Source organism: Achroia grisella, unplaced genomic scaffold (assembly GCF_030625045.1).
Source record: "Achroia grisella isolate CSIRO2021 unplaced genomic scaffold, CSIRO_AGI_Agris_v1 utg402, whole genome shotgun sequence".
Lineage (NCBI taxonomy): Eukaryota > Metazoa > Arthropoda > Insecta > Lepidoptera > Pyralidae > Achroia > Achroia grisella.
The window spans coordinates 3,023,279-3,040,185 of record NW_026712841.1 but is presented as its reverse complement, the minus strand read 5'-3'; the positions used below and the strand labels follow the sequence as shown (position 1 = coordinate 3,040,185).

The following is a 16,907-nucleotide window of genomic DNA, read 5'->3' as shown; positions in this document are numbered from 1 at the left end:
AAAAATAACATCCATCCATCCATACCCACAAACTTTCAACGTTTTAATATTAGTAAAATGTGTATGGTATATATTAAGTAATTTTCTATTTAAGCATGTCGATATATCTTTTTATTTTTTACATGTTTGTAGAAATCTCCTTATATTTAACCATTTTCATATCCATTTTTATGTCTATTGTTACTTTTACTTTGGTATCTTTTCATTTACTTTTATATTTGCTGTACACATAACGTGTTGGATATTTCTTATGATATGTTGAATATGTATGTTTATTTAAAGAAGAAATGAACCAAATACTTTTTTATTGTAAATAGACTAAAGCACTATAACTTTGCCAATTTGTTGATATAGTCTATAATTTTGTTCACATCAGAATTAATTGATTTTAATTTAGGCAAATGTACTTGTTTGTATAATATAGCGTAGCTTAGATGACGCTGACGACTCGTTAACGTTGCAGGCGCGCTGGAAGGCGGCGCGCTGGGCGGCGGCGGCGGCGGTGGCGCGTTCGGCGCGCTGCGAGCGGCCGGCTCGCCGCCCGCGCCCAGCCTCGGCGCCAGCCGGCACAGTCTAATCGGTTAGTCTTTATTACTTAACTAGCTGATCCCCGAAACTTCGTCTGCATCACAGTTACTTGACATTTATCATTATATTTCGCGCAATAGACATAATATATTTAGAAATTGTAGCCTATATGTTATTCTCTGTGTATAAGCTATAATACTGTAAAGATTCACCAAAATCCGTTCAATAGTTTTTGCCTGAAAGAGTAACAAACATCCATCAATACTCACAAACATTCACCTTTATAATATTAATAAGAATTTATTACTACTTATGTCACATCTATCTGCTTGTAGGGACTGGTCTGCTCTTTTCGCTACGACTGATTTAATCTTAGTCACTTAACCAGCTGATTGTGTATTTAATATTTTGATTCTAATAAATTAGTGCTAGTTGGTAGTTTGTATACATTTAAACTCAAAAATATAAACTTACAAGAATTATTTACAAGAGAAATACGCAAAGTTGCTCGTTCTTGTGATGAGGCAGCTTTTCGAATAAGCGGTAGATTAAAAAAGTGCCTAATTTTACGTTTGTTTGAATAAAGAATGTTCTATTTAGGGTGTTATCAAATTATCTGAAATTCCTTCTACGGATATATACTAATAATTAAATTGTGACGTTAATTTTATATAAATTTTAATAACGTAATTTTTATCAAACAGGATTTATTCGGTCAGTAATATAAATTAACAAACAATGCTTTTTAGTGGATTGATTCAAACTTTTTGGGCTTAAGATGTGGTAGTAAATAAGAGGATCTATAGTAGACGTTATTCAATTATTTTTTTATATGTATACAGGAAGATTAAAATAACTTGTATAAAATACCGTAAGAACGTGAAAGCAATTATCTACCTTTCACAAAGTTCATAAATGTTCTTATTTTATAAACAAAATTTAAACGTTTTCTTCTATTAAAATCTAAATATAGCTTCTTTGTATGAGGAATCTCAATATAATCTCCATTTCACGTGCCCGACATAATAATTTGCGTTTGCATGCTTTTGGCTTGGTTCCTCGTTGTTACTTCCTTATATGATAATTTAACGTGCTTCCCAGTAAATCGTACGTGACTGCGTCAAAACGTGGTGATTCCTTTGTAATTTACAGTTTTAAATTAACTTCAAGGGTCAAAGCTGGTTATGCTCATACTTAGAGACATGACCCTCAATTGTGCCAGTTTAATTTGGCGGCATAGTTTAATTAACAGAATTCCAAGTAGTATGTCCTGGGTTCTAAGAAAATTGATGAGTTGTGTAGTGAGATGAGGCGGCGGCGCGGGCGGGATTGAGGTTACTCGTAAATTTACGCTACGTGGGCTACCCTACCGCTTGATTAATTTATTCCAGGGAATTCGTGTAACTCATCTAAAAAGCGTTATTTGTGGGTCCGTTACTTTTGCCGTCTCGCCTGAATTTCTTATGTTGTCTTTTGAAATGTACGCAAATATTAGCAGGGTGGAATAATAATAAATAAGAAAATATTCTGAATTTGCAATATACTATATATTTTATACTATCCAAATAGTCATATTTGTTATATTACATACTAGCTACTCGCCCCGACTTCGCACGGGTCTGTATGTATTATATATGTATAAACCTACCTCTTGAATCACTCTATCTATTAAAAATAAATCGCTACAAAATCCGTTGTGTAATATTTATATATAAGTAAACGTCATATAGTAAAAGTAGAAAGAAAGAGATAAAATCACAGTTCTTAATTCAAGTTAGTTCGTTCAATAATTTTAAATTTCGTTTATAATGCATTCATTATTTATTATAATATACATATACATATATATACATACTGATTTATACATGAATTATTTTAAAAATTATTTGCCTTATAGAAAACTATACGTTGACGGACAATTGCGGCTATAGCCGTCAAAGCGAAGTTCACAATGTGGCATGACTGCTATAGCCGTCCAAAACGAAACGGTCGTTTTTAGACACTACGGCTATAGCAGCACAAATGTGCACTTACTGGCGTATACGTAGAAGCATAGTGTCGTGTTTTGAAAACATCTTTTTAGGTTGAAGTTCATATTTCACCTGTTATACGAGTTGCAGATTCAGTATGCACGTGGTTGTGAAGGGAGTAGTGCGATCGATTTATTATTATTTATATAACTATACTGGTATGTATTTGTTTATTATTCATTTTATACTTTAAACAGAAATAAAAAAACAAAATTTAGCATTTTAGGTTAGGTTAACGATACTATAGGTTATACTGTTTACTTTTTTTTTTTTTGGTTTTACATTTGAAATATAAATAAATAATGATAATGTAAATGATAAATATATATTATATATAAGTTTATTTAAGCAGAAAGAGTAAAACTATACTTCTAACATTCTAAAAATCACAAAAACATATAGTGTCAATTTTCGAACTTCGCTTGTTCCTACTGTCCGTCAACGTGTTAACAGCGAGTAACAGTTGGACTATTCAATTAGCGCTACGAGATTTGTAGTTTTAAACAATTTTAATCATGAATGTATTCGAAATGATGCGAATGTATTAAATTCTATAGTCTATAGACAACAAGATATTTCCTGGAAACTGTAAATTATTTTCCGTGGCACAGTTAAATGTGGATCGTAAAATTTAATATACGGTGAACTATACTATTTGCGACGAAAATCAATTTCCGTAGTTGTGCTTTGACGGTGCACAATTTATACTTCAATGTTGTTCAATGTCCGGCGGTAAATACTTTCAATACTATGTAAGTGCTCTACAATTTGACTACATTTTCATTACGGTAGAGGATATACTTATGCCGTTAAGAATGAATATTAAATAATGTACTATAAAATATAGAATTAGATGTAAAGTATTATTTTGTGTGGAGATCAACATGCCCTGGTCATCAACAGCAATGGGATCACTATTCGCTATTACAATTAACAGTCTACAGATGGTGGTTATTATTTACCATCAGAAGTCAAAATCGAATCGACATATCTCCTTTGTGTAACCAAAAGTTCTATGTCGAGGAGATAAAAACCATTGCTTCTAAAAATATCCTTGTCCATGACCAGCCTAGGTAGCGAATTCTGAAAAAAGGGCGAGCACAATGGATCTCTACAGATCGCAGTGCTACAAGTCATGACACATTGTAATCGCCCCAACCCCTCAATAAATATTAGAATGCCCATCGGCTGGGAAAATATTCCAGTTATATAAAATAGACTTAATATTATATGGTTATTGATATGAAGTAATGAGAGGTTATTTTAAAATGGCTATTTTCGTGTAGTTTTGAAATTATTTACTTGATATAATACATAAGAATATTATGAAAGAATTCAGTACTTGTACGTTGATATTACGCCCTTAGCGCTACATGCATGTTATTGCACTCAGATAGAAAATGAATAATAACATGACGTACATAATGTGGATATTATCCTTCAAGTTTATTAAATTACAGTGAAATGTTTTTATTATATTATAGGTACAGAGATTTTATTAAAAATGTTAAATCATATATTTTTATACTAAATAAGTGTTCTCGGTAGACGTAGTCTTAAAAAATAGCTGGCGGGTATAATTATGATTTTAAAACACCTAGGATCACGTTAAAATACTAATACACATTCTATGTGGTTGTACCCTACTCACGAATAGACAAAATATCTCCTTTGCAAAGCACACACTTCATCCTGACAAAAACACATATAGCCGATAGGAATATTTTTCAATGTTATTCCCTGACAGGCCTAGGCAGAGAACTCTAAAATAGGGCGAGCACAATAGATCTCTACAAGTCACAGTTCAGTGGTCTAAGCACTGAGCAATAGCCCAAATCCCTAAATAATAAAAATAACTTGAAGTATATACACAACATTTCATAAATTTTGATCCTGTCCTCTAGGTGACAAATATTCATAGAGAAATATTATACTATTATGGTAATCTAATTTAAAACTCTACATAGCGCATCAATTTGGTTGAAGACTTTTATTAATAAAAAATATGATCTGTACATAAAGATGTATTAATTTAAATTTGATTTCCAAATCTGTAAAATTAGAAAATTTAATTTCCTGTCTATTATTACGTCACATTTCTTGGCTCGCAACATTTTGAAGTAATGTGATATATTATAAACTAGTGCTACACAGATAAAAGCACACAGTGACTATGTTTTATGCAATTTACAAATTGACATAGTTTTTTCCTTGTGACTTAATTGCGTAAACGCCATTCTTGTTTTCCACTTATTGTATAAATATATTAGCTGCTGCAGTATTGTCATTAAAGTTCTATAATCGAAAATTTTTGAAAATGAAATTGGCCATTCTTAATGTAAAGTAAGCCTCTATAGCCACGTGAACACGCAAGTTTTGCAAGTTAAACAATATAATTTATTTATTTAAATTATAATTTAATTATAATTTAGTTAAATATTTATTGATTTAACTTCCAACTGACAGGATTTGTGTGCAAAAATTTATTTGTATATTACAAAACTAAGAGAAAATTATATGGCACAATGACAAATTTATAGCCAAAAGGAAGAAGAGATCCCTTCTTCTTTTTAACCTTTGAACGACTTGTACCTTTGAATTTGTGTACGATACCATATAAATGAAGTGTAGTTCAAAACCTCTGCTTTTTCAATACGTATTTTGCATCTGCAAAATACGTTAAATATTTATAAACAATATTAAACGAACAAGGGTTGGTTTATGTTACTGTCGTGAATTATACATTAAAGGCAACCCTATCAATTTCGGTGAATTATTATATTCTTGTTGTTATCGTAGGGGGCGTCGTGAACCCTATTACATATAATAGATAACATGGAATTATTCATGTAGAACATTGTTACGAGCTCTTCGAACCATTGCGAATTGCTTACCTGTTGCGAGGGATTAAGATGAATTGATTACCTGACATACACCTCACATAGAATTTAATACATAAACATTTAATTCAAACTTATGTAATGTCTAAAGCAAATGTTTCTAATTGTTCATTAACGATATGTTTGGCAAGCTTTCTACCATTTCTTAATTAATATGTAGCTTCAAAGGCTGAACAATTCGATATTTAAATGCCTCGTTGTTCGTCGGTGGTCGGAAATCTCGTTTGTATTATACTGCAAACGTTTTCTTCGTCCCAAAGCAATCATAAAGCTTTTATGTAAAATTGTGTTACTGTAACGTGATTACAGCAGTCATTTCCTGACGTCACTGTGTAATTCGACAAATCGAGATAATATCATGACCGCGGTAATGTAACGTGAGCATTTATTTTAAATGCCCCAGTACGAATCAGTAACTGCTTGCGGCTAACAATACGATAATTATTGTCAATATGGATAGTTTCGTGAAACCAATATTGTTACATCACATTTGTTGGTTTCGATAAGCGTGCACAGAAAATGTTATGTGTTTTATCGCAACTGTATGAATTAAATGAGAACTGCATTTATACTAACATAATTAATCTGATAATGTTTTCGTCTGTTTAACATACATATTTGCACAGTTATGAGTCAAAATTATAAAGTAGACTGAAGATTGGCACAGTTATAGGCTGCTTTTTGCCTTAAAACAACAGAATAATAGCAAAGTATCAGCCAATAATTTTATAATCTTTAATTTATTTCACATTTACAAAATATGAAACAGAGTTCTGATATACTATAATCCCAAGCTTACTAATTAATACTCATATATTTAATTTTGTAAACACCTACATATATACATAAAACACCAAGACTAATACAAATAAGCATACTCATGAATGTTCGCACCGTGCGAGGATACCAACCCGCGACTATTGAAAGTGAAGTGTGCTAAACAGCTAGACCACCGAGGCTGTCTTAAATATATAAGGATAAAATGATATAGTAGTAGTCATTACATTTAAAATAGGGACAAATGTTTTAAGTAACATTTAAATCCGTTTAGCCATTAAAGCGTGATATACGCTATCAGATACACAAACACCAAACACATGCTAATTCAGGCTTTTCATCCAAGTTACATGTTAATATGCACTCAATGAAATAAAGTACAAACTGTATGTTCTGTGTTTTTGTAAACTCAAAATGCAGCCATATTGCATTTCATGAAAATCGCTTGAAACATTGTAACGTCGAATACAGTATGTAACAAAAGGCACTAAGTACTTGCACTTTTATTAGGTTATATTATGTTAGTAGATGGGTGGAAATTTAAGGTTACATGAATTTATTGATGCTTAATTATAAAATAATTGAAATATTAAAATTTGTCCAAAATTAAAAATAAAAGTTTGGCCTTATCGCTTAGGGGAATAAAAAATTGTTTACGTCCTATTTTCCGATCTATTATATATACACACAAAATTTTATAAGAATCCTTCAAGCCCATTGTTTTGTTACAATATACAATAAGTAGAAATAAGAAATCGTTAAGTTTGCAATGGTTCTAAAATAATTTTATTGTAGATTTTGTAGATTTATTTATTTCCAAATAATATAACAAAATGTTCAAATATTGTAACACGATAAGAGTCGAATCTTGTTTGAGTTGAGTGGCGTGCTAGAGCTGTGCAACGTTAGCGTCGTAGTACGAATCAGCATAATGTAGGCAGATCGGCGACGCGACGTACGTGAGAAAGTCAGTATCTCAATATGCTCCCGTTTATCGGCTATGCATCGTGATTCAGATGTATGTAAAGGTCTGCGCTGAATGGTAACCGTCTACGAAGTTTTCTACAACTTTCGTGGAATGTGAAATAGACGGTGTTTTTACCAGACTATTGAGAAAGGCTCTTGTTTGGCATATATGTATGTATCTATATAGAAACACCTGAACAATATTAGCTATACTTATAATATGATCAGATGCATGTGTGGATGATTCTGATTTATGTAAGTTTGTACCTCTAGATATTTTGCATGATATGAACTTGATTGAGCTCACAGTAATAAATAACACATTCCGATTATTATTTCGTACAATAATTATCATGTTAAATTGTAACATTTGGAATATTAATCTAAAAAAGGTTTTGCAAGCAATCTTCTTGGAAACTATCCATGTCTCTTGTGAATATGCTACGACAGGGTAATTAACCTGACTTCATGTCCATTTTATCATTCCTCAATAGTGTTCAGCACCATTAAAAAATCTTGACATATTCAAATCATCCAAATAATCTGGCAACGCTTGTAATTACGCATATCATATTTATACTTAATTGCTATCCTATTTGTGTTTCGTCGTGTTATTTTGAATCCAGAAAAAGTCGGAAAAGCCCGGGATTATTCGCGGACGACACGATACGTGACAGCTTTAAAAATGAAAATAAATTACTCAAACGATTTATTAATTTTTGTTTGCCGAGCAGTAACTAAATGTTACTTTTATCATTTTTATTCAAAATTAATAACAGAACAGATAGGGATCAGATGATATGTCATATTAAGTAATATAGATCTATAAAATATACATAAGAGAATTTTATATCTACTCTTTATATGTGTGTTATATAAATACTATACTAAATATTATTACCAGAAGTAGACTGTGAAAGTCAGTTTCGGGAATATCTCACTCGGACAGATCGTATTGTAAGCTGTTTCGCCTGTAAAGTGAGAAAAGGGAGTTAAAATACAGTGTAAGATGAGGGTTGAAATCTTAGTCCTCCAGAATGAAAACGCTATACCAAAAGCATCGGATGATAACGTGGTGTGTGTAGTACTGTGCGTATATATACTGGTACAATGAGATGGAACGCCTTTTGTTTGGTATTGAAATTATATAATAAATATAGAATAAGATATAGAAACCTATACAGAAGCTAGACTACCATCGTGGGCTAGTGGCTTACTTCCCGTACTTAGATCAAAAGACCGTAACATCGAATATGGGCGCCACAATAGAAATAATGACTAGTACACCATGCTGCATGGCAGTGTACACTTTTATAATGCCATGAAATTAGTGATCAATAATCAATATGTCGGATAGATAAAAAATAAAAACAAATATTTTATCTGTAAACGACAATAACGAAAAAAAGTATATATTAATTATTTACTAGCTATCCAAAATATTAGCTGAGCCCGCGACTTCGTATACTTCGTAACTTTTTGTCTATAAACAGATTGGACCAATCGCATCCTAGATTAGTGCACACGAAAGTAGAGTAAAAAATAAAATAAAAACATTTACTTAGATTATAAAGTCCCAATAATAGTTTTTATTATATATGTATATTCAATCAATGTACTGATCAGTTTCATTTTTATTACATGTATAAATTAATTACTCTATTTTAGATGGAAGATAAAATATATTGTATAACTTGAATATAGCAACATTGATTGATCACGCTAGTGGGCCGTGTATTTCCTGCCGACCGCAAATGTGCTGTCACTCGGCATGTCAACTGTTGTCACCGCGGCCACTTGATCGTCTCCTTGTTACGATATTCGTCGCAACTAATGCACTGTTAGTTGTGACACGCGTTAGTTATATCACAGATAACATAATATTACATAGTTATATTAAATTAAATTTGTAATACTCTCATGCGGTGCTATCCCAGAAGACTAAGGTAGTGTGACTCTGTATCCAACAATGTCACTGCTATATGTCAAAGCTGAAACAAAGCATTGCAAATCAAGTTGCTTGTTGGCTGAAATAGGTTAAGTTTCAAATATATTTATACATTCAGCTACACATAGTATTCCATTTACAAACTTAGCAGTTATATAATAATATGAATGCTAATTTTGAAAATAGAATATTTCTGAATTGCAAAGAATTATTTTGGCTTTCTTATTCTTTTGAGAATAACTGGCAAGAAACTTTGTTACTGATAGACGGTATGACTATGACTGGTTTAAAGTTCTAAGAATATTTACAGTTACTAATTTTGATCCAACTGCCTGTCCTTGTATGATACCTACATATTTCTTTATAATTTGAGAAAGCGGAACATTCGACATTGAAACAAAACCAGAAATTTTTGCAAACAGGAAAATATTAGAACATATTTTAATTAGTGTGCTAATAATATAAATAGAAATAATCCTAATAATATGTCAGACATTTGTACCATATGCTTTGTTTAGTACAAACAAATTCGCTGCGATTTATCTTTGCAATCCTGTGTACCTACATTGTTCTTATCCGTCACTTCGACCGCCATTGTTTTTCCAATAAAGTTACTTAAATCAATAACTAAGTATAGCTAATAATTTAGAGAGAATAAAACATATATGTAATGAATAAATTGTAATTCTTAATCATAGAAGGGAATTGGCTCGACCGCATCCCATACTGTCACTAGCTGTCGCCCGTTGTCACCGGGGTTGTCCGCGTTCGCACTGGCCCCGGACAAATGGAATATCGATAGTACTGAAATAGATTAGACGGCTTCACACAAATACCCTTTTGTCTATAAATAAAAAGATTGTTTCGGGTCTTAAGCACTTGTTGAGGAATCAAGTCGTATGCTGGCGGATTATCTACACTCTGCACCTCAGACTGTTCGTTAATAGTTTGTTGGAATTAGATTTTGTAATTTGGATTGTATTATTTATTTGTGTTGCCTTTATTTAGTTTGGTAGTGTTATAAATATTTATATTATGTAACTTTGCTATAAAATATTAATTGATAAAAAAAACTTTTACACTCTGCGTTGTAAAGCCGTCACCCTATTTTTTGGAAAAATGGTTTTATTGTCATTTCATCGTTCAAATAAAGAACAGAATCTTTTCTAAAGCAAAGAACCAAGAACCAGACTGCCATCGCGACGAGTTTAGTTTCGAATTTGACAATAAACATTTACCTACTTAAGCCACGACGGCACAGCAGAGCCAATTTAGAAAAGTTCGTTTTTAAAATGGGGTTGACGGAAGTTGAAAGTCGGTATCGTAGTACCCGGCCAGAGTGGAACAAGAAGGAAGTTTACGATTTTAATGGATATAAAAATAATACTAACCATGGACAATTCACACTGCGCCATAGGCCTGATCTAAGCCTTTCAGAGTTTGTGTCAAATAATGCATTTCTATCAGTTGTCCTGTACCTGAAATTGATAGAAATGCATTTTTTTGTAAATTCATACATAAGATTGAACTTATACAATAATAACTCATCAAATCATACTAATGAATACAAATTGTTTGTATTTTTCGAGGAATTGGAACCTCGAAAGTTGACATCGTAGGCAGACTGCATAAAAATTAAGTAATACTCTTGGTATTTCCTATGGAAGTGTATATTGATTTACAATTTCGCTTTGGAAATATTTTTGGTCGCCGGTCGCTCGCCTCGCCAGAGCCGGTGACGCGATCGTGTAATTTGATATTTTCGCTCCATCCGCACGAATTCACCCAGGCGCCGTGTCACACCGTTTAATTGTATTTGGTCGGCTACTGGTGTTCACTACGTCCGCAAAGTGCTGTTTCTACACTTCCTAATAAATTTTTGTTAAAAAGTTATTTACCTACATTAAAATTTTTGATGAGTTCCTAATTTTATCACAGAACGTATATATCGACATGTTGCCGATGGCAATATGTGCAGCTTTAATACAGTCCTTACGTAACACTACAGCTTCATTATGTAATGTCACTCTGAATTGTAACAGATTTAAATCGATACATTTGCGATTCAAACTCAGATGTATCATTACCTGCGACTTGTTTGAAAATTGAAACTACTAAGTTATTTTTATGTAATAGAAATGGCAAACAAGCTAACAGTCCACCAATTCTAAGTGATACTGTCACGTGGCGTACTTGTATATACAGGAACAACACCATAGTCATCATGTCATCATATGACGCCTGCGATGCATTGCCATTCCAAAGATCTAAGTTGGTTTGTCCACGTCTCCTGAGATTTTACTGCCATATTTCACTTTTCAACTGATAATTTAATTAACCTGCTTAGCGTCTGAATATGCGATGTCCATATAAGCATTTTTATAAAGTATATTTCGGTAAAGTTAGGTAAATTAGTTAGTTTATAAAATAATTAAACTGTAGGCATTCATAATATTTGTATGGATCTGTTATAATTTGTTTACCTGCGTTTTAATTAATACTTAAACGTACCTATAGAGTCGCTTCGTCTGCAATTTAACAACATCGGGCGTGCTTAACATGCACTTTCTTGTCTGGCGTGTTTGTAGAGAACAGGGAGGTTAAAAACCCCGCTATACACGAGTCATGATATATCGAGTTATGATTTGTTTTTAATAAACCCGTCAATGAAAATGTAGTAGTTGATTAAAGTACTAATCTCAATGCGAGGCTTTTTTAACTCGGTTGGTTATACAAAGCAAATCCTAATAAAAAATTCGAACCTGTTGAAAGGTTATTAAATTAATGTTAATGATTTCTTTTCTGTTTTACATGTAGGTACATGTGACATGCAGATGAGCAAAAAAAACAAAAAACTAGCAATTCTACAGCAATATTTGTCACCATATAGGTGTCGTGAGCTGTAGTGAATTATATTATAATAAATAGTGATTATTGTATAATGGTTATTATAATTCTATAATGCTTATATTGATTTGATATGGTTAATTTATATTAATGTAAAAAATAATAAAAAAATACGTGTAGATATTTGTCTAAAGTATTATTTAAGTTTTGTTATTTATTTTACTCCTATCCGTAAATAAATATCCATTGACTTTTGTTTCTATAACCCATTTCCAAAATTGGAAATTTTCCATAGATTTCATAGATAAGTACATGACTCAGCGTAGCCTTTGGCGTTTTGGAATGAAAACATAAATTATGTTTATAAATCAAATGCCGGGTAGGGTTTACGAGGTGATGTGAATGTTCGGCGCGCCTTCAATAAAAAACCTCCAGCATCCTCACACGATGATATACGGGGTCCGGGTAATGGGGCCACGGATAAGAACGTAAAAGTTTCATGACATCCGGGCCCCGCAATATCCTGATCATGCATAATAGGCTGTTTTATTAACGGATGATAATGACAATGGTACACCTAGTGCAGAATGATAAGATGAACATGAGGTCAGGTCTGTTAGTCTATCATGACAAATTTACACGATGGTTTCCAGGGGCAACCGCGTGAGGATCAACCTGACATTGTAGATAGCTAGCAATAGGGTCATCAGTCCACATTTCTAACGACCCCCTTCCCCCTGCATACTAGACTGTTGACCACAGTTATCCGGACGTAGGTACAGTGTGTTATAGGTCACCTAAATTAGATACTGCCTGCATCGTCATCAATGATCAGTCTGGTGTATTAGTATTATTTACTGGTAAACGAACAATGGTAGATTTCCATAAATTAAATTAGTTAATTACATATTATTAAGATGATAAAATAATAAACACTGATAGCTCTTAGGCTGCAATATTAATTCTATTAGAGATGCTATTTTTTATACCTTCGTTGTTATTTTTCTTGACAAAAATTAACAGACATAGTCGTTAATAAAAACTTTATCTAATGACGTACTAGATAAAAAAAGGTAACATAAAATAAATGTATTTTTATTGGAGTGCATTTATATTTGAAATTAATTGACAATTACAAGTGTTAAGACAATTACAAAAGATCGACTTCTTATTTTACTAGAGTCACTCGTATAAATTCTTCAAGTGGGACTCGTAGACGAATATGACTCGAGTTATCGAGTCAACTCGGTGTAATAACGCTGTTTAAGAGACAAAGGTGTAATACATATATCTTCTAAATAGGAATTTTCCCTCTCAGAGATCGAATTAATATTTTACGTATTACGTATGAATTAAAAAAATAATCGAAAATATTATTACTCTTCCTACTACTTATAGAATTTAGCGAAAGAGACCTTACTAATGACCATTGAGACTTCTTCGTGTTGAGGCGAAATTATCAAAAGATATGACCACTATTTAAACTACTATGTATAACAGGAATATGTCTGCGGTTAAAATGAGCATCTAATGCTTCTAAAATAGCAGCAAACTCCTACATATGGCCACAATGAGAACAGACGCTAATATTCCGGCTGAATATCTACCGTTTGTTTTGACGGCACGTCCCGAAGGACGCTAGTGGAAAAATTATGTCAGTCCACATAGAAATTGGTGGGAATGTCAAAAGTTTTTCACGAAATATTCACTCGGAACAGCGAGTGGATGAAATATAGCAGTGTGTAACAGGTGTAAGTGTTATGGACTGACTAGTTCGACTTTTTATGTCCTTTCATTTATCATCGAAAGGTTGATTGGGTTCACAGAAGGTTGGGAGTCTGTTGAACTTGGGATGATAAAATTGTTTTTATTATCTTTGTTTAGCTCTGCTACTTGTTAAGATTAGTAGATATTTTGCTGACAAATAATATCTATTGTTTTAATAGACATTGGGTATTTGAATGTAATAAAATGTATAATTTTAATAATAAAATTGGGGTTATAAATTAATTATATTTTTTTTATTAGTAAGTTGTATTGATTTCAGATAGATATATATTTTACATGTAAAACATTTTTATGGTAATGTTCAAATATTTATTTCTCTACTATAATACTATTTATCGACATTAATATTATATAAGTATAGTGTGTCTACCTGTCCGTTACCTTGTCATAACAAAACAGCTGATCTGTTTTTTAAAAATAAACAATGAATGAAATAAATTAAGCAAACGAAGTCTCGAGTAATAACTAGTTGTTGTATAATTTCATATACAACGTCTAATCTAATATTTCTCTAGTTGAGAATTTGGCACTGGCTTTGCGGTAGCAAGTGGCTTACGGAGAACTTTAGTCATATGCGGACCCTTCATACAGAATTTATAAGGCCTGAAATTACTTTTATATTCGAATATATTTATGTTATGTGGGTTCATGTGAAAATATAATATCCTTATTATTTTTAGGTGTATTGTACATATTGAAGTTTGAATGTGATGTCACGTGATGGTAAGTGGTAACCGTCTCTTAATATATGTATAATATCCTAGAGATTACGTCATTGTGTGACGCACATGGTACCCCTCACTGTTGCAATTAAGGATTTTTTTAAGTTACGCCTTTATTTCCATAGACTGCATGTCCATACCCGTTTTTTTACAATTTAGGATTAAATGTCACTGCTTCGTACCCTGTAATTTCACCTTAAAACGGAAACCTATTTTATAAAGGAAAGTGCGACTGATATAAATGATACAAAATAAGCATTGATTTATGTTTTAATAAATATAATGTCTTTGGATAATTCACACAGCGCCATCTAGTCCGAAGCTAAGCAGAACTTATTGAAATGAATTTAAATATATATTTTTTAAATCATATATTATATACATAGAACACAGCTAAACCAATACAAAACAATTATACTCAGGAATACAAAAGTCTGTGCCGTTCGAGGAATCCAACCCGTTACCATATGAAGTAAAGCGAAACCGTCGATAGTGTATTAGTATTCAGAAAATCAAATTACTTTCATGATATGAATATAGTGCAAGTTGTTAACCCTCCGTTGTAGTAAGCTTAATAACCATAAAAATCTAATTTGTTCCGAATACTCTTGACTTAATTTCTGCTTATTACAAGAACTATATAATATTGCACTGTTCACTTTTTATAGTGAACATGCTTGTATAAAGCTTAGCGTACTTTAATTAACCTGGCTTTGTATAAAAACTTTCATAAGCTACTGAATAAAGTACATAGGTATATAAAGTTAACATACTGTACAAAGTTTTCATAAGTATTTTATATCGAGTCATGTATTCATTTTGTATGATATTAACATTTTAGTCTATACATAAAATATATGTATTGCGACTTGTTTTAATATTGTTTCAAATGTATTTTTGTTCACATACATATTTTTTCTTTTTATTCGACTAATTTTAAATTATATTTTACATTTATATTAAAACTTTCTATTATAGTATATTATATAATAATATATGAAACACATAACGTACCGGACTGGTAGTCGCCATTTTTATGGCTCTTTTTTTATTATCTTCTCGTATTCTCAAGTGGGTTGAAGCTGAAAATCAGTGTTTTGTTCTCAGAACAATCTTCCACTCTGAGGTTATGACCTTTTAGTGTCGGATCATACATAATGACACAAACTTATCACGTTAATCTTATGTCAAATATATTGTCCGTGTTTATAAAAATGTAATTTGTGTGTGTAATTGATAAGGATTGTATAAACGAATTATCTATGTATCTATCTATCTATAGTTCACGTCTTATCGTTGTGGATTTAAGATGGTTATAGACTAATAATCACCTATGTTACTTGTAAATAAATCTATTTATTTGAAAGTTTTTGTCGATTAGGCATTTTGATATAACAGATACACTGAACTATGTAGATAATATTATTTTACCTGTGACTAGACTAAACCATATAATTTCTGAATGTATACTTACAATATTCATTTTAGAATGTTTCTTATTATGTTAAAATGATTTATAATATCATATTACAGAAGGGGAGATACAGATTATAGTAATTTATGTAGAGAGAAACAACTACATAATGCTAACTATGATTGCAGAGGTTGAACGACAATTTCCAAACAAATTTTCTAGTAAAATTACAAACAGTTTCCATGAGCATAAAATAGCGGCCAACAAATAAATTGTAATTTAAAAAGTTGTACTAGAAACAAGTTCTCTTTTGTAATACGTATTTGTTTAGCATTGTTCGACATTGTCTAGGTATAAGTTCGTATTAAATAGGAAAAAAGAACAAAAAATATCGCAATTAGTTGCTTGTTCTATGTGATATGTATTATCATGTAATGTTTAAAAGGATAGTAAAGAAGAAAGAAATAAAGTGGAGCCCAAATCTAAATAGATTTTGAAGATTCCTTTTGTATTTCTTATCCTAGTGCATTTTGTTGTTCTATTTATATTAATATATATACTGTAGAAGTCAGTTTTTAGAAAATATACTACTACAAATACGATGTTGACAATTTATATTCTAAATCTATCACTATACAAATACAATACGGGTTTACTAAAGAAAAATTGCATGACTTGAAGAACTTAGGTACATAAAATTTATGAACAGACAGACATTCATTATTCAGGAGCCCACTGAAATAAGAATGTTTTGATATAGCTACGCACATAAACTTTCATTAAGGTAAGAAAGTCTCGGACCAGGCAAAACTTCTTACAACGGGGTTTATTCTTACATGGAGATTGGTTGGGCCTCATAAATTTAAATGCTCAGGCTGTTTCATCAGGTGAGCCTGAGTACGTTTCACTGCAATATCTTTAGATATAGCGAGCAATTGTAATAATATTCAGCGACGACAATCCGCTTTTACATAAAGACTTTCAACT

The 16,907-nt window shown here is 31.8% G+C and overlaps 1 protein-coding gene across 3 annotated transcripts in view; it reads left to right on the top strand.

Annotated features, from left to right (window-relative positions):
* Positions 1 to 527: 527 nt before the first annotated feature.
* The window catches only part of LOC131844437 (cyclic nucleotide-gated cation channel alpha-3), a 94,217-nt gene continuing 77,837 nt past the window's right edge, over positions 528 to 16,907 (top strand). For 2 of the 3 annotated variants that reach the window (XM_059193326.1, XM_059193327.1), the window contains exon 1: positions 542 to 580. The gene's annotated coding sequence lies outside the window, so the exon portion shown is untranslated. Of the gene's footprint in view, positions 581 to 16,907 lie in introns of all 3 variants that reach the window. The other variant, XM_059193329.1, reaches the window with a different exon arrangement.